The 24,849-nt window shown below is 42.3% G+C and overlaps 1 protein-coding gene across 8 annotated transcripts in view; it reads right to left on the bottom strand.

Annotated features, from left to right (window-relative positions):
• CYRIB (CYFIP related Rac1 interactor B) overlaps positions 1-24,849 on the bottom strand; it is a 95,988-nt gene that overhangs the window by 35,209 nt on the left and 35,930 nt on the right. For 6 of the 8 annotated variants that reach the window (XM_087962209.1, XM_087962215.1, XM_087962211.1 and 3 more), the window contains exon 2: positions 2,995-3,069. The gene's annotated coding sequence lies outside the window, so the exon portion shown is untranslated. Of the gene's footprint in view, positions 1-2,994; positions 3,070-17,506; positions 17,586-24,849 lie in introns of those variants that run through there. The other 2 variants (XM_087962212.1, XM_087962216.1) reach the window with 2 other exon arrangements.

Genomic DNA, 24,849 nt, shown 5'->3' on the forward strand with positions numbered 1-24,849 from the left:
GAACCTGCTGAATACCACCTCTGCCTAGACTGCTCAAATGCCACAGAGTTCTGATAAGCAAACAAGGAACTATGTGCAGGCATTGCAATAGGCTGAGGGAAAGGATGTCCCAGAGGCCGTGTCTTTAGGGAAGTCCACTGCAAATTGAATATTTTTGAGTCATTACCGTAATTCCGCCTCCATTAACTCTGCTTCGGGTTTTTTTAAAAAGCCTAATTTGCAAAACATCTAGAAAAGTGTGTCACCTTTTAAGAATTTGGGATGGGTTTTTGCAATGTTGCGGCCTCTAGTATTGGATGTAGATTCAGGTAAATTAAGCGATGTTCTTGATATTTATTCCTGTTGCTTAGGAATAAATATTGTTCACTTTATTTATTTAATTTTTACCTGGCTTCCAGCAAAAGTAGTAGTTCACAGATTAAAAAAAAACAAATGAACAGAAATTTGTTCTTTAATTAAAACAAAGAACAAAAGACAGCTCAAACCAGACAACCACCAAAGCCAACTTAGAATGTTGAGAAGTTTTGATCTTTACTTCATACAATTATATTTTTAATGTGATTTATGGATGTCAAATATGCCTGGTAGCTTTGTAAGCTGCCTGTAAGACTCTAGTCATTTAAGATGCCTGTGTTGTGGCCCAACAGCGGCCGATTCGGACAGTGAGAAGGTTCAGCCCTGGAGTCTGGGGAAGGCTCTGACGAGTGCTCTGTGTCAGAGGTAGAGAAGGGGCCAGGGCCATCTGACAGTTATCAGCTACCTGTAGAGTTAGATATCAGTGAGGCAGAAGAACAGCTGGAGCCTGTTTCCAGTGAGCGCATGCACAGAGTTGCCAGAAGAAGGGAATAACTGAGGAACAAGGACCGACTTGGGAGTAAAGCCACAGGTGGACGGTGAATGGCCCCTCCCCTAGGGAATAAAAGAGGAGCAAAAGAGGAGTGGGGTTTGGCGGGAGACAATTAGTTCATTCCAGCATGCTTGCCAAGTATTGCGGCGTCCGAATGATATCGGCCTGACCATTCTCCAAGCCTGATAAAGACTGTTGGCCAGGAGTTTGTTGGAGTGGAAATTCATTGTAAATTAAATAAAAGGGATTCATCGGGACGAGGAGTCGGCTTTGTGCTGTTGGGGAAGCCTAGGTCAGAATAGCTTGTAAGACCAGTAAGTAAATAAGATCTGTTAAAGAGATCCACTGGCCGCTTGCTTTTAAATGATCATTTCCAACTACGATCAATTGACAGCAAATAATTTCTGAAAACAAGAAACACAACTGTTATCTTATTCGCATGTAGAGAACTGAGTAAGTACCTCGGTTCCTATGGGTCCAATCAGAAGAATTTCACACGAAGCCACTCAAAGATACATTTGGTCCAAAAAGAGGACCCTTCCCCAAATTAGGTTTACAAATAATCCTCAATTTACCACAGTTCATTTAGTGACCGTCAGAGTTACAACAGCACTGAAAAAAGTGACTTTATGGCCGTTTTTCAAAGTTTAAACCTTTGCAGCATCCCCACAATCATGTGCTGAAAATTCAGAGGCTTGGCAACTGGTTCATTCTTATGACCGTTGCTGTGTCCCAAGGTCATGTAACAACTTTTTGCGACCTTCTGACAAGTCAAGTCAATGGGGCAGCCAGATTCACTTAACTGGGTTAGTAACTTATCCACTGCCGTGATTCACTTAACAACTGTGACAAGAAAGGTCATAAAGCGGGGCAAGACTCACTCAACAAATGTCTCACTGAGCAACAGAAATTTTGGGCACAATTGTGGTCGTACGTTGAGGACTACTATATTTGAAAAGCAAGAACCAGCATGTGTATCCTCATCTGCCTTATCCTTAGATATCCTGGGAGAGCCATTCTACAAATGCTTCTTTGCTACCCTGACAAGAGGCAGTCTTAACCCACCACACACACACAAGCCTATTTGGGGTTTGCTTCACAAAAAAACACTAGGAACTGTTCGACCAAATCTTACATTTACTTATTTCTTTTCCCTTTGCCGTTGCTTCCTCTTTCTGAAAACCAAAGTAGCAGAGCTGAAAATTACCCTTTAAGGCAAATTTCCAGGGGCAATGCAAACCCCTAGTTTTTTTTTCTTCAGATGCAATAATGTAAAACAGCCAATGCTGTGCTGTGGCAAAGTCAGAAACCACAACAGTGAGGCGGAGGGGGAAATGGACGTTGAAAACACTTGAGTCATATGTGGCCAGTGAGATCCTGCATTGCCATAAACTGCTTTGCCTGTGGGGGAAAACCCCACTATATCCTGTAGGTCTCCCAGAGTGGAAGGTAATATTCTCTTCAACTTTTGGGAAGTTACATTTCCAGATATATGCTCAGCTATTCATCAAGTGGCAACACTGCATTTGGTTTGCAGTATAAACAAGTATTCACTTATCAAAATTATCCTCAAGTTAGATCTAGTTATCTAATATTCCTAAACTAGAACAGAATGCAACCATTCAGCCAATAATTAAACTATATATTAAAAGGAAGTCCTGCATAGGTAAACAACTCTAATTTAATCATTCATGCATCTCAAAAAAAGAATTGGAAGGAGATAAGTTGGAAGAAGATTTCTATTGACAAGGCAAATAGAATTGTGTAGAATTGGTGTAGCCTGATTTCCCCCCCGCCCTTTTCAAGAAGGAACAATCCTGCTTTCTAATACAGCGGTCCTCAATGTTCCCAGGTCTCTGGCCCAGCCCAGGAGGGATGGGCGGGGGGAAAGAGGGATCATTTAATGTGTACATGCGCCACTTGCACAAATGCAGTTTTGTGTGCTTGCACCCTCGCCTGCTACTTGTGCGGCCCAGTTCCTAACGGGCTGTGGCCTGACACCAGGTTGCAGATTGGGGGTTGGGAACCCCTGTACTAATGGGAATTGAAGTCTATATACTAGGTTTAATCTGTAACTTTAATCAGTATTTGAAGTCTTTCACACAGGTTTTTTTTTTAATTGATATGAACATCTTAAATATACGTACCAGGTAAACTATGTCTTGAAACTTCTATAGACACTTACTCCTTGCACGGAAGATGCACCAGCTGTTGTATGAAGCCTGGAAAAAAACAAAAAACAGTAAAACTAAAACCATTCATCTAAAGACCTGTCTGGTGTGTACTGTTGCTACTTCAAATAAAATATGTGAGGTGTATATGCAGATTTACAAAGTAAAATCCCCACAATTAATTGGTAGTGTAATGAGCAGACTCAATGGAGAACAGAGGTCTTCATTTCTATACTACACAAATGATAAACCCTCAAGTGATTTACATTAGATAATGTTCTGTTTATTTTGTCAAATAAACTGTGAAGATAATATGACCTTGATATAGATTCTGCTCTTGAAGAGTTTACGTATTTGACTGTCGTAATTACTTCTTTTCCACTACTTCTTTTTATCCAGAATGTTAAAAAGTAGTCCAGAGAGAAGGATTACTTCCTCTTTAGAGAAGCTAGGTGGAGTAGATTCACACAAGGTCGCTGAACTTGAATGCTTCACAGGAAGGGAAGGGAAGTTATCTGAAATATTCATGGTCACAGTAGCTGACTCTTATTCCAATCTTTCATGGCAAATATTTTCAGAGTGACAACTGTATCATGCAACCAAATCTAAAAGCAGAGATTTAAGAAATACACAGTATAGTGCACAATTTCACAAGTCCCACTTCTTCCTCTACAATCGGCTTTCCCAGTTTGCCGTGATAAATGCGCAAAGACAATAACGATTTAAAAAAACTAAAGAAAACTGGATCTTTAAAGAAAAAAATAACACAAGCTTACCTTAAATTTATAATACAGGACACCAGGGACTTGCTATGTGAATGAGAAATCTGTATTTTCTGCCATGTTACCTTTACTACCCATACAATTCATTTAAGGCATTCACTTAATAAAATACTTAAAGTAGGAATGTCTAATCTCAGAACTTTCAGACTTGTGGACTTCAACTCCCAGAATTCCGCAGCTACCAAGAATTATTGCAAGTTCACACATCTGGAATTGGTTCAATTTGGGAAACATTAAATTTACTCCAGTACTAATCAGAAACAAGTAACAAGCTGGCTGCTCTCAAGAGCTGTCAAAATCAACTCATGGTCAGAGAAAATGTATTCAATGCATTGGCGTGTTACTATAATGACTGCATTTACAAATAAATACATCTAGTTAACTTTTTCTTAAAGGATGTTTAAAGATGTTTTCTTGCTTGAATAACAGAGTTGGAAGGGACCTTGGAGGTCTTCTAGTCCAACTCCCTGCTTAGGCAGGAAACCCTACACCTACCCTGTTTCTCCAACAATACGGCCTCCCCCAATAGAAAGTCCCAGCATGTTTTAAAGGCATGAAATGAAATTAAGCCCCTCCCCCAAATTAAGGCCTATATTAAAACATGCGAAATGGGGGGGAATGGTGAGGGGGGCTTGCCGTTAGGAAGTACTTTTGTTGCACACCTGGATATGGTGCTGCCTGCGTTGACCCCGATACGAAGTGCCCCACCAACGCCGAGGTCAACATCCAAGCCATCGCTGCCCGCCTGCCCGAAGATGCAAGGGGGGGAATTAAGTGACCCCCGAAAAGACAGCCTAGCCATCTTTTTGGGGCTCAAAAAAAAATAAGACCCGGCCTTATTATATGAGAAACACGGTATTAATATCACCTATAAAGTGATATTAACACTTGTGTTTATTTTCATGGTCATCATGTACACTGAAGGTGTTTGATTTCATTGTACAAGGTGCAGTGACAATAAAGTAAAGTAAAGTAAAGTAAAAAAGTGAAGTGAAGTGAAGTAAAAGTAAAGTAAAGTAAAAGTAAAGTAAAGTAAAGTAAAAAGTAAAGTAAAGTAAAAAGTAAAGTAAAAAGTAAAGTAAAAAGTAAAGTAAAGTAAAGTAAAAAGTAAAGTAAAGTGAAGTAAAGTAAAAAGTAAAGTAAAAAGTAAAGTAAAATTAAAATTAAATTAAATTAAATTATTAAATTAAATTAAATTAAATTAAATTAAATTAAATTAAATTACACCACTTCTGACAAATGGTTATCCAATTTCTTCTTAAAAATTCCCATGTTGGAGCATTCACAACTTCTGGAGGCAAGTTATTCCACCGGTTAATAATTCTAACTGTCAGGAAATTCCTCCTTAGTTCGAAGTTGCTTCTCTCCTTGATTAGTTTCCACCCATAGCTTCTTGCCCTGCCCTCAGGTGCTTTGGAAAGACTCCCTCTTCTGTGTGGCAGCCCCTGAGATATTGGAACCCTGCTATCATGTCTCCCCTGGTCCTTTTTTTCATTAGACTAGACCGTACCCAGTTCCTGCAACCGTTCTTCATATGATTTAGCCTCCAGTCCCCTAATCATCTTTGTTGCTCTTCTCTGCATTCTTTCTAGAGTCTCAACATCCTTTTTTACACTGTGGCGACCAAAACTGGATGCAGTATTCCAAGTGTGGCCTTACCAAGGCATTATAAAGTGATATTAAACTTCATATGAACTTGATTCTATCCCTCCATCCTGCTTAAAGATCAACATAATCCACCTTCCCCCCCCAAAAAAAAGAAAAATTGTGATACAATATTTTATAATGCAGCATTTCACTGTAGAATCTCCCAATTCTAGAATTGTAAGGCTCCATTCTCAATGTCATTCCTTGAGGGGAGATGAACACGTGGCCCCTCCAAATTCTGCTTCACTGCATCTTCACCGCAGTTACCAGCCCCCATTAACATGCCAGGGTCAGTGATCTAAGCTTACCAATTTCTGGAGGGACGCATATTCCCCACCCTGCCTTACGGGAACCAAGTGTTGGTACCATTTGTTGGTAACTGAATCCCGCATTATTCCAGTAATGTTTGAATGATTGGAACACATGGGTGTATTACCCAAGTCAGCAAGGGCTGGGCTGGGGATACAGCCTATGAATAATAGCTATGCAACTGCATTACTCAGCTAAAATTGTTAGCAATCCATCCCGATGAAAAGTAGCAACCGTGACAAGTGGAAAGATCAATTAGGCCTTGTTTTCACCAGTGTTTAAGTCTGACACCGTTCAGTCCCGTTTGCTGGAGACTTTATTATGACATAAGCTTTCAGGAACCTGTGACCATTTTGCCAGCTGCTGCATCGGGTGTACTATGCTGAGAAAAGAGCTTATAGTGCACTAGGGGAATGCAAAACAGTTCAGGAGATCGCTGGTGGTTTCTATCAGAAGGCAAATATGACGGCACCAGATTGAGTTCTGTCTACCCTAAAATCCAGCCCTTTATATTTGGTCCTCAACTTAGAACCGTAATAGACTCTGGAATTTCCTTCGGTTGTTAAGTCAGGGTATCGAATGTGCCCAACCTGATTACACAACGTATTCTGGGACAGTCATTAAGCAAAACCCATGGTCTGCAATGAGCATTTTTGTCAGGCACAAAAATAAATGCCAGTTTCCGCAAAAACCACCGAACAACATGGTCACGTGACCAAGGGATGCCGCAAATGGCTTTAAACGCAGGCCAGGTGCTGGGAGCCGAAAAATCATGTGACCGTGAAGGGGGGGAGGGGAAGAGTCACAGCTTCAAACCCGATTGTATGTACCCTTTTGGGAGAGTCTGCAGAAACCTCAAAGGCTAAATGGTTGGTTGTAACTCGTAAGTCGAGGACCACCCGAAGAGTGTCCCCACCTGGTGGAATTCCACCCATCAAGATACTGCTTGAACAGTGGGTGATTCTGCAGGACAAGGCATCTATTTGGGCGTCTCCGTAACTCCCAGAAGCAGACATTGGCAGCCGAGGCAACTGATGCCCTTTCCATGGGGAACCTATTTAAGGGCAAAGATACTCCCAGGAAAAATAGGACTTCCAGGACCAGGCGACCTGAATTTACAGTCTCAAAGGTGCTTTTTTCAAGAGGCTACTTGACTTCCTGGTTTTGCTTTGAAGACGTTTCACTTCTCATCCCAGAAGCTTCTTCAGTTCAGTTCAGTTCTTGGATGAGAAGCGAAACGCCTTTCAAAGCAAAACCAGAAAGTCAAGTGGCCTCTTGAAAAAGCACCTTTGGGTGACTTGAGAATCTCCACGGACATCTGACTTTACAGTGGAGTGATGGAGAAACTGATGCCTCTGAGTTCCAAACAAAAGCATTTGTGCTCATCAGCTACTGCGATTCAAGGTTGAAGCGTATAACCAACCCATGCTCACAATATCCCTCCAATGGGGACCTCCTGATCACGGGAGGATGGAACCATCTTGAGACATGGGACAGCATTTGTCCGGAATGGTGAAGGATCTCCTGCTTGGGGAGGGGGTTGGACTAGAAGGCCTCGAAGGTCCCTTCCAACTCTTGTCGTTTGTATTCGTTGAGCAAATATTCCCTCCCAGCAGCAATTAAGTTCCAAATGGGATTCTTCCAACATTCCAAGCCCACCAATCTCAACCTGGGGCAGCAAACCAGAAAAGAGGCCCTGTTAGCTAACAACCAACAGTGCAGAATGGCAGTTTTACATGCAAAATGGGACATTTCTTGAAGTTTCACACTTGAAATGGTTCTAGACTAAACATTTTGCATACCCCAATGTTCAAATATAGATTTGGATATTGACATTTTTCCTCTTTGCATTTGATCAATATTTACAGAATATATTCAGCTCTCATTGTAGCAGTCAGATTTTGAAACATCTATCTATCCATCCATCCATCCATCCAGGGGTGGGATTCAAATTTTTTAACAACCGGTTCTGTGGGCATGGCTTAGTTGGTAGGTGTGGCTTGGAGGTCATGTTATTGGCTGGATGTGGCCAACTCAATATCACTCATATTGAGGCATGCATCTCCTCACCTGGCCTCTCATGACTGTGGGGATGCTGCAACAGTCGTAAGTGTGAAAAATGGTCATAAGTCACTTTTTTCAGTGCCATTGTAACTTTGAATGGTCATTCCACACAAGCAAAGTACCAGCAAAGGAGGGGGAAAAAAACTCCAGAGAAGTTCCAGAGACAGGAAGTCCAGTCCTGCAAAGAATGTAATAAGGGTTAATGGAGAGGCAGTTTCTGTAAGCAACTCCAGAATGTTTCCTTCCTGCCTTCCTTACAGGATTAGGCCAGTAATTTCTTCTAACAACCTGTTCTCCAAACTGCTTAGAATGTTAACAACCGGTTCTAGCCATTAGGTGCAAACTGGTAGAATCCCACCCCTGCATCCATCCATCCATCCATCTTTTGTTTTGCCTGAAAAATGTATAACTGGGCTCTTAGTATCAATCTTTGTATCTTTTGTTCTATGTCTACAGCAGCAGCAGCTTTACAGCTTAAGTGCTTCTTAACAAACTATTTGGCATGCAAAAATCTATATTAAAAATCTCTGAATGCACAAGCTTTTTGCAATGGAAGATTTCCCATTATCCTAATGAAAGGCAGGAATGCAGAGTATTCAGCATCCTTAAGAATTCCAGGTTATAATTCCTTGTTTAAAATGGCATTTCCACCCCTGAATATGTTAATTTTCTTCTGTTTAATATCTTTTCACAGTCATGTGGAGGCTTGGTGTACATGAGAGAGAAAAAGATAATAGCTTACTTCAAATGCACCTCAATTTTTGCAATCCATACTGCTGTTCTATATTTTGTTCGTTTCAAAACATATATATTCTTATATAGGATAAGACTGTGTTACTTTCTACATCCAGTACACAATTAACTGGGAGACCATGAGTTCTAGCCCTATATTGGGTATGAGGTGACCTTCGCTTGTTTACTGTGTCTCAACCTTAGGAAAGAACGAACACAAACACACACACACACTCATTCATATTGGGAATACGAGAATATTCTTAGTTTTTGCATATTTTTTCACAAAATGCCATGAGATTTGTAGCTAACAGAAAAGCACCTTAGATATTTCAGTCCCATTCCATTCCCAGTTCTTATCTAACAGTGAGTTAATGGAAGCCAAGCTGAAAAGCATAAACCCAATGCGCAGTATTGATCCATAAAGATCAGTTTCAGCCAATCTCAAAATATCACCGGATATCCAAAAGGCTTTGCAAGCAACACATCACACGGGTTTCTGAACATCTAAAGACTCACTTCCCACAGCAGCAATAGCACTTAAAACTTACATACTGCTTCACATTGCTCTGCAGCCCCCTCTGAAACAGTTTATAGAGTCAGCATATCACCCCCAACAATTTGGGTTCTCAGTTTTCTGACCTCGGAAGGATGGAAGGGTGAGTCAACCTTGAGCCCTGTCAGGATCGAACTCCTGGTAGTTGGCAGAATTAGCTTGCAATACTGCATTCGAACCACTGCGCCACAGTATCCATTTTGTCTCTTAGATATTAATTACTGTAAGTATAATTTAGAAAGGCATCTGACAATACAAGGGTTTGCAATCTGATGAGAAAAGTTCATTTATGATAATAGGCACGCATCGACATGAATCTTTAATGTCAACTTTTCCAGGATGGGAACTTAAATGTCATATTATTTGTACCTGTACTTTTTATGAGGCATACCCTGCCCTGGGGCCCGGATTCTTTGGAAGAAGATCTCAGGAGAAAATGCTTTGGGCATTGAAAATAAAAGCATCACTGATCTCTCCTGAAGGACTGCTCAAATTCATTATTGAGTTGGGTGGACCTTAACTCAATCAGTTTTCTGTCATTTGGAGCTTCAAACCAACTGTATAAACATGTATTAAACATTCTGGTAACCAAGCAGGTTTCTCAACATTGGTTGGAGTGTATGGAACACTTTCTGAATATCTTGCATTGGTTAACAGACCAGCTGCCAGATTTTACCAGTTGAAACTTGTGCAGTCTTGATAGTATGAATTACAGAAATTAGGTTGTGATGTAACAGAAAATATCTGCCAAGGTTTGACTGGGGAACGTTTGCAACTAGTGCAATAGCATCATTGTAAAAACTCAATACTATAATCATCTGGGAACCCAAACTGAGTTGAAAGTCAGCTGTAAATTTCTCTTTATTAAGCAGACCTACAACTATTTTCATAATTCTATTGTTGGACTAGAAGACCTCCAAGGTCCCTTCCAACTCTGTTATTCTGGAACTGGATTCATACATTACACAAATATAAGCTTAGGGCTTGGTGTGATGCTTGAACCCCTAGCAAGGTGTGGTTTGCTTAACAAACCAAGCTGAACATTATTATGGTTTAATTTACAAATCTGGATCAGCCAACCAGTTAGAAAGAAGTAAGATACTATAAGATCTGTAGTGTACATGCAGGATTGAGTAAGTTCTTTTGATCCAAGAATATATTTTTTTAAAGTAAATGAAACAAGGACCCAAACGAGTTCAATTTTTGGATTTTTTTTTAAAAGCAGAGGAGGCATCGTAGAATAGAATAGAATAGAATAGAATGAATAGAATGCAGAACAGAGTAGAGAAAAATAGAATAGGAATATAATAGAATATAGAATAGATTGCAGAATAGAGAATAGAATAAGAATAGAATTGGAATAGAATACTTTGTGGACCCTTTTTGCCCCTTAAAATCATTGCAAAGAGAAAAATAGAATTGAATTTTTACCATTCCTCACTCAGAGGATCACAGATTTACTACCAGTGGCATCTAAAGACATACAGGTTGTACATAACTTTTTTTTTAATATGAGAAATTCTACCTTGTGGGGGTTTTTTTCTTTTTAATTCGAGAGATCAGGTAAAAAGCTGCATAACTTAACTTTCTTGTAATTGGCTTGCCTTGGATATTGTCTTCGATTTCCATAGATAGCAAGATTAATTTTCAAAGCTCTGTCTCATTTTGCTATTCCTTAGGTCCCTCCCCCCCAATATATATGGCCAAGGCTACATTCTACTGATGAAGCATTTTTAGCGCACCTATAAAAGCCTGATGCTGACTCAGCATGTGAGATAAGAGGGCAGATGCTTACATTTCACTCGTGTGCCAAGAAATAATTGAGATGGTTTGCAGATGGAAAGTACAGCAGGACTTTACATAATGTTTTCAGTTATTTGAGCGTTAACTTTCATTTCATTTATTAACTTCATTTTATTCACAAAATAACTCCTGTTAGGTTTTGAACTATGTATTTAGAGCATTTTCATTTTTGTTTTCTTATGCATTTCCTACAAATGATAATGTATTGTTATTCCTGCTTTTACCACCGCCTATCCAGCCCCATCATATGTAAGGTAACTCAGAATAACAGAGTTGGAAGGGACCTTAGAGGTCTTCTAGTCCAACCCCCTGCTCAGGCAGGGAACTCTATACCATTTCAGACAAACGATTGTCTAATCTCTTCTTAAATATCTCCAGCGATGGAGCATTCATAATTTCTGGGGGCAAGTGTTTCCACGGATTAATTGTTCTAATTTTCAGGAAATTCCTCCTTAATTCTAAGGGTGGTTCTCTCGATTAGCTTCCATCCATTGCTTTAGTACAATTGAAGAATTTGTACATCTTTTAATCACTAATACCAGTATTGAAGCATATAACCTTCTGTTTCACGTTAATTTTAATCTCATATCTATCATAAAGCAACACGTTTACTAGCATTTGCCACAGATCCCCAATCTCCTTTGTGATTCATAAACCATTGTTTTCCGTGACATCAATAATCACCTGATTGTTTACATAATCTGTGGAACTGGACTCTATATAAACAATGTACAAGTCTAATGTGTTCAGTCTGCAATTCCCATATTTATACTGATCTTTAATCTCTTGCCTTGAATCTGATCACATTCTTGAATATTCTTGGGTTTTCTCATCCCCTGTTATTTGTAACATTCAGCCTGGTGAACATTTCTGCAGGAGTTTTTAATTGCTCTTCATAAAGGTATTGGGAAGCAGTTTGGGGCAATGGTTACGGCATCAGGCTGGAAACTGGAGATTGTCAAGTTCTAGCCCCACCTTAGGCACAAAGCCAATTGGTGACCTTGGACCAGTCAATCTTAGCTCTAGGAAGCAGGCAATAAAACTGTTTCCAAAATCTTGCCAAGTAAAGACTGCCTCTAAAGCACCCAAGTGATAAATATTTGCAAATAGAAGTAGAATGACTGGCAAAAGAAAGCAAAGATTGTGCAATACAGGTACAATCTTACAACAGTTCATTTAGTGACCGGGTCAAAGTTACGACAGCACTGAAAAAAGCGACTTTTTCACACTTACCATTGTTGCCGTATTCCCATGATCACATGGTTAAAAGTTACAACGCTTGGCAACTGACTCGTATTTATGATGGTTGCAGTGTCTCGGGATCATCTGATCCCCCTTTTGCGACCTTCTGACAAAGAAAGTCCACGGGGAAGCCAGATTCACTTCACAACCGTGTTACTAACTTAACAACTACAGCAATTCACTTAACTGGGGCAAGAAAAGTTGTTAAAATGGGACTGTCTCACTCAGAGAAATGTTGGGCTCGATTATGGTCATAAGGCGAGGACTACCTGTAATAATAGGTGCCTTGGGTGCAATTCCAAAACTTTGGAGCACTATTTGAACCATTGATAAAATCCCTATCATTCAATTGCAAACGACAGCTTTACTTAGAACAGCTAAAACATCTGTAACGATACCTTCAACTTTGTCAAACAACACCTGCCTATCTTGACTTGATAGGGGGACAAATAAACTGCCAAATCCAGTCTAAACATCTGGCTAACTGGGCGACCAACCCTAATATGATATTTATACATTATGGATTTTTTTCCTCTTGATAATCAAATGTCGCTATAATTGTGTTTTATATTCATTTCTTGGTCCTGTAAAGACGATGATAATTTATCCTGGTTTCTGAGTGGGAAGTACTTTGTAACCAAACTTGTGCTCATCTATTATGCTTGGAAAACACCCACTATTCAAGTGTTGGCAAATTGAGATGGTCATCATTTCTCCTTCCCTTTGGGCTTCCAGGGAACAAGAGAATAGGGAGGGGGGAACATGTGTAAAAGATCTACTGATAATGAGTAACATCAGAGAGAATTTACTGGATTTTTGTAGTGCTTTTAACACATTAAAAGTGTTTCTAGAAAGTTTTCAGGTAGTTCAGTAATAGACTTCCATGTTTTTCTTAACATGATTTTGGTATGGTTTGCAGAACCGCAACTTCTTAATTAGAATATAAAGCAAAATTAGGGGTCATGGGGAGGTTGTTGTTGTTTTTTTTGCAGATTTATACATTCTTTATTAATATATACTTGCAATACATTAATCTAATGCAGGGGTCGCCAACCTTTTGGACCTCAGGGACCACCACACTCATAAATTTTAATCCCACGGACCACTAATATGAATTTTGACTGACGGTGGCTTGCTGACATTGGTGGGAAAGTTGGTCCCATATTCCAGAGCTGCAGTAGTCACAGGACTGGCTCTTAGGTCATCCCAGAGCAGCTGCTCCTCCACCCGGGTGCACCGGCCTACCATGGACTGGAGGAGCTGCTCCGGGATGACCAAAGGGCCAGTCCTGTGACTACTGCAGCTCTGGAATATGGGACCAACTTTCCCACCAATGTCAGTAAGCCACCCCAGGGTGGATTTCCCTCCCCCGCCGTTGGCCTTACCTTCCAGTTCCCGCCTGCGTGGCTCTACTCAAGGTAAGGTTTGCGCTCGGCCAAAGAGTGGGGACCAGCGGATGGGCAGGCCCATGTGGGCGGTGCAGCCTTGTGTTCCCATGCAGCCTGGATTGCTTTGGAGGGGACATTTCTTTGCGGACCACCAAAATTTTATCGTGGACCACCAGTGGTCCCCGGCCCACCGGTTGGCGACCACTGATCTAATGTATGCCATACTCTGCACTTCTTCTTTGCCTCTTAATGAGTCACTTATGATTAAGTATCAGTGTAATGACTCTTTTAATATTACATGTAATCCTTGTTTTATCAGTTGTCTCATTTAGCAACCATTTGCATTTTGGGTGATGAAAAAGTACTTTTGCAGGAAGTTCTTGAATTTACAACCTATGTAGGTTCTGTAAAGCAGGGGGGGGGGGGGGGGGGGGGGGGGGGGGGGGGGGGGGGGGGGGGGGGGGGGGGGGGGGGGGGGGGGGGGGGGGGGGGGGGGGGGGGGGGGGGGGGGGGGGGGGGGGGGGGGGGGGGGGGGGGCGGGGGGGGGGGGGGGGGGCTACAAAAGCTGAAGTAAGATGGTAATAAGCAGTTTAATATTCCTCAATCACTGCTTTGCTTAACAACCAAGTTACTGGTCCCAAATGTGGTTGCTAAATTTTCAATTCAATGTATAGAATGTGAAGGATGTATGTTTGTGTTTATTTTCAGTCATAATGTACACTGAAGATGGTATTTAATTTCGTTGTACGAGGTGCAATGACAATAAAGTAAACTAAATGAGGACACATAGTCCTCAACTTACAACTATAACTGTCAGTCATTTCCGCTGTATGTCATGATGTTCGTAAAGTGTGTCATTCCATTACCCTGCTTCATTTTACAACCTTCTTGGTGGTGGTTATACTAAGTAAACACGGTCACTAAACGAACCCTTTGTTTGCACAGGACAGATTTTTTTTCTGGAAACTGGAAGCAAATACCAGTTTCTGGATGAAATATTGTGATTGTGGGACACTGCAAATGGCCATAAATGCTGGCTGGCTGGTGAGTGTCCAAAATATGGCAGGCAAAAGGACTTAAGGTCTGTGGTAACTTCAAATGATTGCTAAGTGACTGGTTATACATGGACAACTACCTATACCTGTATGTGAACATCTATATGCTTTAATCCAGGTGTGTCCAAGATTAAGATCTATGGACTCCGACTCCCAGAATTCCCTAGCCAGCTGGCTGGGGAATTCTGGGAGTTGAAGTCCATAGGTCTTAAAAGTTACCAAAGTTGAACACTTCTGCTTTAATGATTGAGCAAATAATTTTGGACCGAGGGAAAAGCAACATAGAAGTACCATAAATATATTGTAACACTGCTCCTGATTGGAATCAGCTATGAATAGAGGGTGAATCCACATTGAATTTGTTCTTTTAAAAACTTAGTGCCAGACAATGAAAGGTTCTGTCCAAGGTTCAGCTGTTAACATCTTCAGCAAATGCAAGATAATGCTCTCTCATATGGATTAGGCTGTCAAGGTTGCAGGAATGTCTGCCAGTGCCAGCAGCTATTTCGTGATTAGCTCTCTGGATATCTATTACTGCTGGCATCTTTGTGTTTGGGTATCCCGCTGAACTCACGGTGGCCGCTTCCCCTAAGACTTCTCTAGGTGTGCATCGGTGCTGTAATTTAAAAAAAAAAAAAAAAAAGGACAGTCCTGAAAACATGGCACATTGAAAGCTCCGCTCAGGAGCTTTGCCTGTAGTTGCATAAATGCAAACTCAAAAAGCTGGTTTTGTCTCATCAAAACAAAAGCCTGAAACCATTTCACATGGTTTGTCCATCATGGGAAACAGTGTAAGTTTTCCGCTCCTTTCTTTTCACTCAGAGGTTGGACACTAAACAGGTGAACAGAGGCATTAGGTAGCCCAAGTATCTGGTGTTCAGTACAACATGGAAGAATAGGGGGAAATTCCTTTCTTCTCTTTTAGTCAGAATAAAGCTGGAAGGGACCTTGGAGGTCTTTCTAGTCCAACCCTCTACTCAAGCAGGAGACCCTGGCCTATACCATTCCAGACAGGTGGCTGTCCAGTCTCTTCTTAAAAGACCTCCAGTGATGAAGCACCCACAACTTTTGAAGGCAAGCTGTCCCACTGGTGAATTGTTTCTTGTCTTTCCTTCTGGGGCTTTGGAAAATAGGCTGACCCCCCACCCCCTCTTCTTTGTGGCAACCCCTGAGACATTGGAACACTGCTATTAGGTCACTCCTAGTCCTTTCTTTTCTCTAGACTAGCCAAACCCAATTCTGCAACCATTCTTCATATGTTTTTAGTCTCCAGGCTTTCATCATCTTAGTTGCTCTTCTCTGCACTTTTTCCAAAGTTTCAACATCTTTTTTTTTGTAACGTGATCAAAACTGGATGCAGCGTTCCAGGTGTGGCCTTACTCAGGTTTTATAAAGTGGTGGTAATACTTCACAAGATGTTGATTCTATGCCTCTGATTATGCAAACCAAATTTCCTCCTTTCATGCTACCTTTCGTGAATTAAGTACCCCAATATAAATCTACTTCGCCCTGGAGGTATGCCAATTGAGGGGAATGTGAGGAGAAGTTACTAGCAGGCTGGCTCTGTAGCTTTGATCTCTTCCAAGACAACAAACAACCCTTTCAAATTAATTACCTCCTCCAAGGCAAAAGGATATCTTGGCAGAAAATAAATTCCAGCCTGTCCATTAAGGGATTGCTTTAAAATTTACTCTCCAGGTCAGAGATTGGGGCTGAACAGCATTGGCTGTGGGTGAAGGTATAGGTGGCCCTCAACTTTCATCCATCCATTTAATGACGGTTCAAATAGCCTTAGAAGATCCATTCTCAAATTAGCCTTAAGATCCATTCTCAAATTTGCAACCATCACACTATCCACAGTGAACAGCAATGGTAAAAATGATCATAAAATCTGCGCTGGTCACATGATGACTTGCTTAAAGTTTGCAGTGCTTCATGGCCGAAATTCTGGTGGTCACAATTCAGGCACTTAGCAACCAACTCACATTTATGACGGGTTGCCATGTCTTTTTGTCACATGATCATGATTTGCAACCTTCCCAGCCAGTTTCTAAGAAGCAGACTCAATTGGGGAATCCCAATTTGCTTAATGAACACATGGTTCACTTAACAACCATGGTAAAAAAAATACAAAAATCAGTACCAGTCACAGGATGACTTGCTTAATGACTGCAGTGCTTCATGGCCAAAATTCTGGTCCCAGCTGGGGTTGTAAGTTGAGGACAATTGCTTGTGGAAAGTTGAGGAGCCATGGGTGAATGATAGATGAATCTCAGTGCAATTTAGATGGGTCTGGAGTGGAATTATTATTATTATTACCTTTAATGTCAGAGTACAACATGTGTACAATGAGATTGGCTAAGCCTCCCTTTGTGGACCCCCCCCCCCCAACACAACTCACTGTGAGGACAGAAGTCCCTAACCCAGTCCCAATCTTATTACACAGAATGAGCCTTCCCTCTTACCTTCCTCCCCTCAGGTAATGCAGAATGTAGTATTCTGAGTGCAAAATGGGCGGCTGGAAAAGTTCTAAGCTCAAAATGGAGATTTTTGGAGTTTGCAACATTCTCATTTCCAATTTGAACCCCTACCCTAAACTGACAAATTTTTCACAGTGGTCTGGTGGTCAAAGCAAGACACTTCTCAAAGGTCCATGCTGGCATTGAACCTGGATTTGCATGCTCATGTTGGAAGATCTCGCCGGTATCTAGCCTGTGCTGTGTTTCTAACCAAGGCATATTTATTCCATAGGAAATGTATTTTACAATCATAGCACCAGTGATCTTAATGAAACTGACACCTCATGCGGTGTGAAAATAAAAATAAATAACTTTTAAGTGAAAGAGAAGTTTGTAAAAAATAAAATAAAATGTTCGACTGTGGCTTTCAAGACTGGAAAAGACTACCTACCAATGTAGGGAGTAATCATCTCAAATGCGGCTGAACGTTCTTCAGGCAAGCACGAAATTTCATTGAGTAACAACTACACACCCCAGTCGGTTTGTTTCAAGATTTGACTATGTTCAGTTAGTGCTTCCTTCCTTCTACTGGGTTGAGTCATATCCTCAGGTTTAGTTTCTTTTTAGAAAAAGGGAAACAATAACACTAAGAGGCCACGGCTACAAACCTAGGAAGAAGCTTCTTTCCAGAGTATGGAGATAGATTAGATTAGATTAGATTAGATTAGATTAGATTAGATTAGATAGATAGATAGAATTATCCTTCATTTTATATTAAAATTAATGTAACATTGATAAATCAAAATTAATGTAAATGTTGTTAAGGAAAGATGACAATTGTACCCCCAAACGGAAAGCACTAAACTAGGAGTAAGTAAGACACCAAAATTATATTTCTAGAACAAAGTTTTGCCAGGACAAGAACCTGTCTGTCAGTAGGTTCTCATCCACAAATTCTGCATGAATCTGACTATAAATCTGGCTTATGGGAAATATTTTAATTTATGCAAACTTTGAACTAAATTGTCTCTTTCACCAATCCTTAATGTATTAGATTCAGTATTATCTGCCATATGCTAAATAAATAAATAAGCATAATTTGCAAAGCAAGGACACGTTTTGAAAATAACTTCTAATACATTTTTGTGATTATCTAAAAATGTGAAAAGTTACAAAATCATCACCAGTAAGACGGATTCATGTTCTACACTAAACCTTAACATGGTTTGCATTGCCTTAATGTGATGTTTAATCCCAGTCTTTGTTTCGTAAGCCATAATTTATGATCTAGTCCAGTATTACAAGAAAAAAATAACTGAAAGCTTTGTCAAAAATTATTCTTGAAGTTAATTTGTTTCTTTCACATTATGTACGTGGAAATATACTTATTTTTCAGACAGATATTACTGAAAATAGAAAATACATTGTAATTATGTTAAACCCTGCATTTTAGCTATGCTACTTGTATGAATTTTAGAAAACTATCTGAATACAAGCTCACATTGTAACCTTCCATCCATCCATCCATCCATCCTCTCTTTACTTTCCTTCTTTCTAGTAGCAACGATGGGTTTTATCCGTACAAGTATTTAAATAACTAGAAACTCATTACAATAAAAAGGGAAAATAAGTTTGAACTGTTCAAATATCTATTTTCTATTTTAGAAATTTACTGTTGCATTTTCCTGACAGCATGATACAGTTGGCAAACTCCTGTTTCTATGGTAGAAGTTTTGGGGGCCCTTTTGGTATTATGGTATTGAAGATTAGATGGTAGAGAGAACTCTACATTTCTTTCAAAACAATATTGATCCAGGAATCCCAAAGGTGCTTTTTCAAAAGATGCAACCAGACTTCATTTTTCCCCTGAAGATATTTCGCTTGTCATTCCAAGAAGCTTCTTCAGTTCTTACTGAAGATCAGTCAGAACTGAAGAAGTTTCTTGGAATGACAAGCGAAACATCTTCAAGGAAAAAACAAATTCTGGTTGCATCTTTTGAAAAAGCACCAGTGGGACAACAATGATCTGGATGACTGAAAATCTCCATACATTAATCCAGGAAAGCAGCTCTCTAAGCAGTGAGCTTTCTATGTTCAATTGCATCATCTGGTTGTCTTTTTTACACCTCTCAAAAAAACCATTTGACATATGAAGAAAAGAGCGGGCAAGAATAACAGTTCAGTACAATTAAAAAAATACTGCTAAAAGGAAAAAAATCACTGAAACTACAATTTTATTGTAGGACTGTAAGGATTCTATATTTCAAAATAAATGCAAACATTTTTTGACCAAATACGTTTTACCCAAGTTCAAAAAGCATGCCCGGATTATAATTTTGCCTATATTATTGTGATTTTACGATGAACAGAGAGAAATCAAAAGCCTCACAAAGCATTGAAATCCTATTACGGACTTGCCCTCCTGGGCAAAATTTTGAAGAAAAGATAGCACAATATTCCCTTACTGAGACAGAACCCCAAAAGTTATTTTGGTTGCATATTCTTACCTGAAAGTGGCTCTCTAAATAAAACTAAGTCCTCTTTAAGAAACAAGGCTCTGCAGAAACTACAGTCATAAGATGCAGCACCAGTCATCAAAACTGCATCTCCAGATGACCAGACATTTCCACTGATCGACAAAGCTGTTAAAAAGCACGTAGTCCTTACAGCAAAATGGAACCACTGTCTTCAGCACACATCTGATTATTCAATCCTTGGGACAAGCATGTTCCATCTTCTGAGCTCCTAAAAGCAACTTTCTGGACAAATTAAATAGTCTTCGGGTTGTGACGGCAATGGGGACAAGAATTCCTGCCACTAAGCAATGCATTGCAAAGCATAATGCCATATGACCAGATCGCTTAGCGATGATGGCAATCCCCACAGTCATGGTTGCCACTGTAACCCAAGATGCACAGGTTGTAACGTGGGAAGCAGTGGGAATAGCAATAGCACTTAGACTTATATACTGCTTCATAGTGCTTTGCAGCTCCCTCTAAGTGTTTTACAGAGTCAGCATATCGGCCCCCAAAACTGGGTCCTCATTTTACCAGAATCCCAGTTAAAGGACATGGGGGTGCCATCGGAGAGTGGACATGGGGGTATTATTGGGGGGGGGGTAGGGGAGGTTGGGGGAGACCAAGGCAGGTTCTGGGAATCCCAATATTCCTCCATTGACTTTCCTAGTGGGAAACTGGCAGGGAATGTCACAGTGATCATCACTGTCCTGCATCCAAGCACCAAGGTCATGATCACTTGATCGTGGAGTTGCAGCAATGGCTGAAATTTTATGTCCATTTTTACGCACTGCCATAACTTTGAACAGTCACTAAATGAATGGACATAACCCAAAGACTAACTTTATATAGTAATGGGATACAGAATGCTAACTTAGATGAGCTTTATTCTTTTGAACCAATAAGGCCGTCTACAACACTACTCATACCTTCCCACTTTTTAAAATGTGATTTCCCCCCTCAAGCCTACAGACTAAATATGATCATGTAGAAATATATTTATCAGTGTCTTGAGTTATACAGCAAGCCAATCCAAATGCATTGGGAAAATACAGTTGTCCATTTAGAACAGGGGTGTCAAACTTGATTTCGTTGAGGGCCACATCGGGGTTCTGCTTGACCTTGGAGGGGTGGGGGGGCAGGGCCAACTCGACGTCACTCATGTCGGGGGTGCCTGTGGTGGCCCGAGCGCTCTGCCAGTGCAAACGGGCTCCCAAGCTCCATCATCAGCTGCCTCAGCTTCCTGCAATCCTCTGCCAGCAGAAATGGAGCTCAGGAGGCCTCCCAAGCTCCATTTTCACTGGCGGACAGTTGCTGGAGGCCATTGCAGCCGAAAATGGAGTTTGGGAGCCCATTTTTGTTGGCAAAGGACCACAGGCCAGTCCTTCGCTGTTTCCAGGGCAGCCCTGCGAGTCAGGGCTAAGCACCCCACGGGCTGGATTCAGCCCACGGGCCTTATGTTTAACACCCCTAATTTAGAACATGGTTAAACAAACCATCTTGCACTGTCTTAGTTGTCCCAAAGGTGCTTTTTTCAGGAGGCAACTGGACTTACTGTTTTTTCTTTGAAGATGTTTCACTTCTCACCCAAGAAGCTTCTTCAGCTCTGGCTGGATGGTGGGGAATGGAAGGATTTATATTCCTTGCAGACAGCTGATCATTTGATTTGAAAGAGGCGTCAAAGAAGCCACCTGTGTCAAAATTGAACAGCTATCTCTCTCAACAGAGGGTGAGGGATACACCACCATTATCTCCAATCTACAACACAGTCCTTTCAACAGTTCTAAGAAGGCTCCACACCCATTTGCACCATTCAGGTGACCCTGAGATGACCCAGATCAACCTCCAGGTGGCCTCAACAACTAATGCAAATGACGAGCTATCTGCCAGGAGTATAAATGCTTCCATTCCCCATCATCTAGTCCAGGGGTGGGCAAACTACGGCCCGTGGGCCACATGCGGCCCGTTGGTCTGTCCAATGCGGCCCGCCCCTGAAAAAAAATAGCTGCCATTGGTCTGTCCAATCCAGCCCGCCCCTGAAAAAAAATCACTGGGCGTGGCGTATTGCCCTGTGCCGTGTGGCCCCCAAAGCTGCAAAACAGTGCGGAGCGATCTAGGAGTAGGAAAGAAAAGAAATTTGCAAAGGCCTCGGCTGGGAGTTCGAAATCACCTTGAGTGCGACCTCTCCGAAGGTGAGTCCCCCCGATCCCCCTTTTTCCCGGGGCTTCCAGGCTTAAACTTTGCAAAGGCAAAGCTTGCAGGCTGGGGCGTCTTCCCGCCGAGGAGCGGGAAGGGTTCCACCAGCGGGCAGGGCAGGCTGCTTGGAGCCACCTAAAGCTAGGGCGCTGCTGGTGGAGCCTTGCCCTGCCTTGGTGTCCCGTTTCCCGGCTCGGCGGTCCTGCTCGGGCGGCACTTTAAAAGCCTGCTCCCAGCACCCGAGCAACTTCCCAGCAACTTTCGGCCGTTTTAACTCGCGGGCGCTCACGCCTGGCCCGAGCGCGCGGCGGAGGAAGCCCGGCGGGCGGGCAGGCAGGCTGCTTGGAGGAGGCAACCCGGCGGCGCTCCGGGCTTCCCCTCCGCCCGTGCGGCTCGGGCGAGACGGCGCCAGCGCCCGCGTTAAAAGCAAGCCGAAAGTTGCTGGGAAGTTGCTTGGTTTTCCAGGGCTTCAGGGCTTTGCAAAGGCAAAGTTTGCAGGCTGGAGCGTCTTCCCGCCGAGGAGCGGGAAGGGTTCCGCCCGGTGGGCGGGGCGGGGTGCTGGAGGCGGGCTGCCGTGCGGCTTGGGGCGGCGGCGCCCGCGAGTTAAAGGAAGCCGAAAGTTGCTGGGAAGTTGCTCAGATTTCCGGGGCTTCAGGCTTAAACTTTGCTCGGGCGGCACTTTAAAAGCCTGCTCCGAGCACCCGAGCAACTTCCCAGAAACTTTCGGCTTCCTTTTAACTCGCGGGCGCTGCGCCTGGCCCGAGCCGCGGCAGAGGGGAAGCCTGGCGGGCGGGCAGGCTGCTTGGAGGAGCGACCGGCGGTGCTCCGGCAGCAGCAACAGGCAGTTTCGCCCGGGCTCCGCTCAGGTGTCCGGCTGGGGCTGTCAGGAGTTGCTACCGCCGGCGCAGCTCCGTGCGGCTCCAGTCCAGCGTTGCCTTGGGAAGGAAAAGGCAAAACCAGGAGCCGCTGAGCCTGAGCCTCCGGTGCCACTGCTCCCGTTGCAAAGCACCGCCGTGGCTCTTCATTTTGCCTTTCCTTCCCGAGGCAACGCAGGACTGGAGCCGCGCGGAGCCGCGCCGGCGGTAGCAACTCCTGACTCAGGGGCCTCCGAGGGGGGGAAGGAGGAGTAGAGGGGGGAAGGGTGGGGGCGATTCCCAAAAAATCTTGTGCTGACCCGGCCTGTCTGTCAAATTTTAAAAGTCAATGCGGCCCCCGAGCCAAAAAGTTTGCCCACCCCTGATCTAGTCAGTGCTGAGGAAGCTTCTTGGAAGAGAAGCAAAATGTCTTCAAAGAAAAAGCAGAAAGGCCAGTTGCTTCTTGAAAAAGCACCTTTGGGACAGCCATGACCTGGATGACTGAGAATCTCCATACACTGTCTTGGTTAACTCAAAATGTTAAAATAATGGAATGATTCCCACTATACGCTAAAACCATAAATTCCATTAACCCAGCCTAGTATTCTGTAAATTTCAATCCTGCTCTTATTTACTGCGGTCAATGGAACCCTTTATAAATGTCATTCATCTTCATTAGCAGCATCCCTATATTTAGGATGTTTTTTCTACCAATCTCATTAACAAGGCAATACAATGTCCCAGTTCCTATTTGATAAATATAGCCTTTGATACCGTTTTTTTCAACTGCCAACTGCCTACGCTTGCTTAAAACCAACAGGAGGGACGGCAAACCTTTCAGAATCAGATTCCTTCCCTCACTTCAACTGAAATCTTCCAAGATAATAAGGGTATCACAATCAGCTTGCAATAGAAATGGGTGTGAAGCTACCCCTGGTGAACGTGGGAGTTCTGCCTTAATTTTGCAGTAGAAATTTGCTTCAGCTGGAAGGGGAAGAATTTAGGAATCTAGTGCTGTCCACAGGGAAGCAACTCTTCAGCGACTTGTCTGTGGAGATTCTCAGTCATCCAGGTCATGGCTGTCCCAAAGGTGCTTTTTTCAGGAGGCAACTGGACTTGTTTTTCCTTTGAAGATATTTCGCTTCTCATCCAAGAAGCTTCTTCAGCTCAGACAAGATAGCAGGGAATGGAAGGATTTATATTCCTTACAGACAGCTAGTCAATTGCATCCTTTTTTAGAGGGTCGTTGAAACACTTGGAGGTTTTATCTCAGGATCACCTGAGTAGTGCTCCTGGTTCCTGTAGTCTGCTGTTTTTCCCTCTGGAAATCCATTCCTTTTTTCCACACCATTCAAAGGGTGTTCATCCCAAATTGTATAGCTAAAAGTCTATGGAGATTCTCAGCCATCCAGGTCATGGCTGTCTCAAAGAATGCAAATGACATATAAATCCTTCCATTCCCCATAGTAATGGGATCCTACCTTAGTTGCTACCGGTTCGGTGGGTGATCGCGCATGCGCGCACCCCTAACAAGCCAATCAGCTGACAGGATGAAGAAACGAAAAGCTAGGAGCGACCCTCCCACATGCTTTCCCATCTTTTATCCTCTCAGCTGATCGGAGGCTTTTTTTTTTTTAAACTACCGGTTCAGCCAAACCGGTCCAAACCAGTAGCATACCATTACTGATTCCCTGCTATCCTGTCAGAACTGAAGAAGCTTCTTGGATGAGAAGCGAAACCTCTTCAAAAGAAAAAAAAGCAAGAAAGTCCAGTTGCCTCCTGAGAAAAAGCACCAGTGATTTCCAAATCCATTCCAATCTCCACTTGACAAGAGCTATTTCACTCTGACTCAGCAAAGCCTTTTATGTTCGCAGGAAGCTGCCTCAGAAGCAGCCACTTCTCTTATTTCCTAAACAAATCACTCAGCTGCCTCCACAAGCATGGAAGGAAATGCCAAAAACTGGACTTGGCAAATTTCTGCCTTCAAAAAATGCGCTGTGCTACTGAAAAAGGAGCAATTTAAATACAATACGAGCCCTGAGGCAGATAATTTTTTACAAGCTCAAGGGAGTTCACAAAGAAAAAAGGTTATCGTCAACTACAGCGATGTATGACCGTAGCAATGTTTCTGTTGCTAAGCGAGACGTTTGTCGAGTGAACTTTGCCCCGTTTTATGACCTTTCTTGCCACAGTTGCTAAGTGAGGCACTGCAGTTGTTCAGTTAGTAA

This window comes from Notechis scutatus, chromosome 3 (genome assembly GCF_049901735.1).
Source record: "Notechis scutatus isolate UNSWTSFEM ecotype Mainland chromosome 3, rNotScu1.2, whole genome shotgun sequence".
NCBI lineage: Eukaryota > Metazoa > Chordata > Lepidosauria > Squamata > Elapidae > Notechis > Notechis scutatus.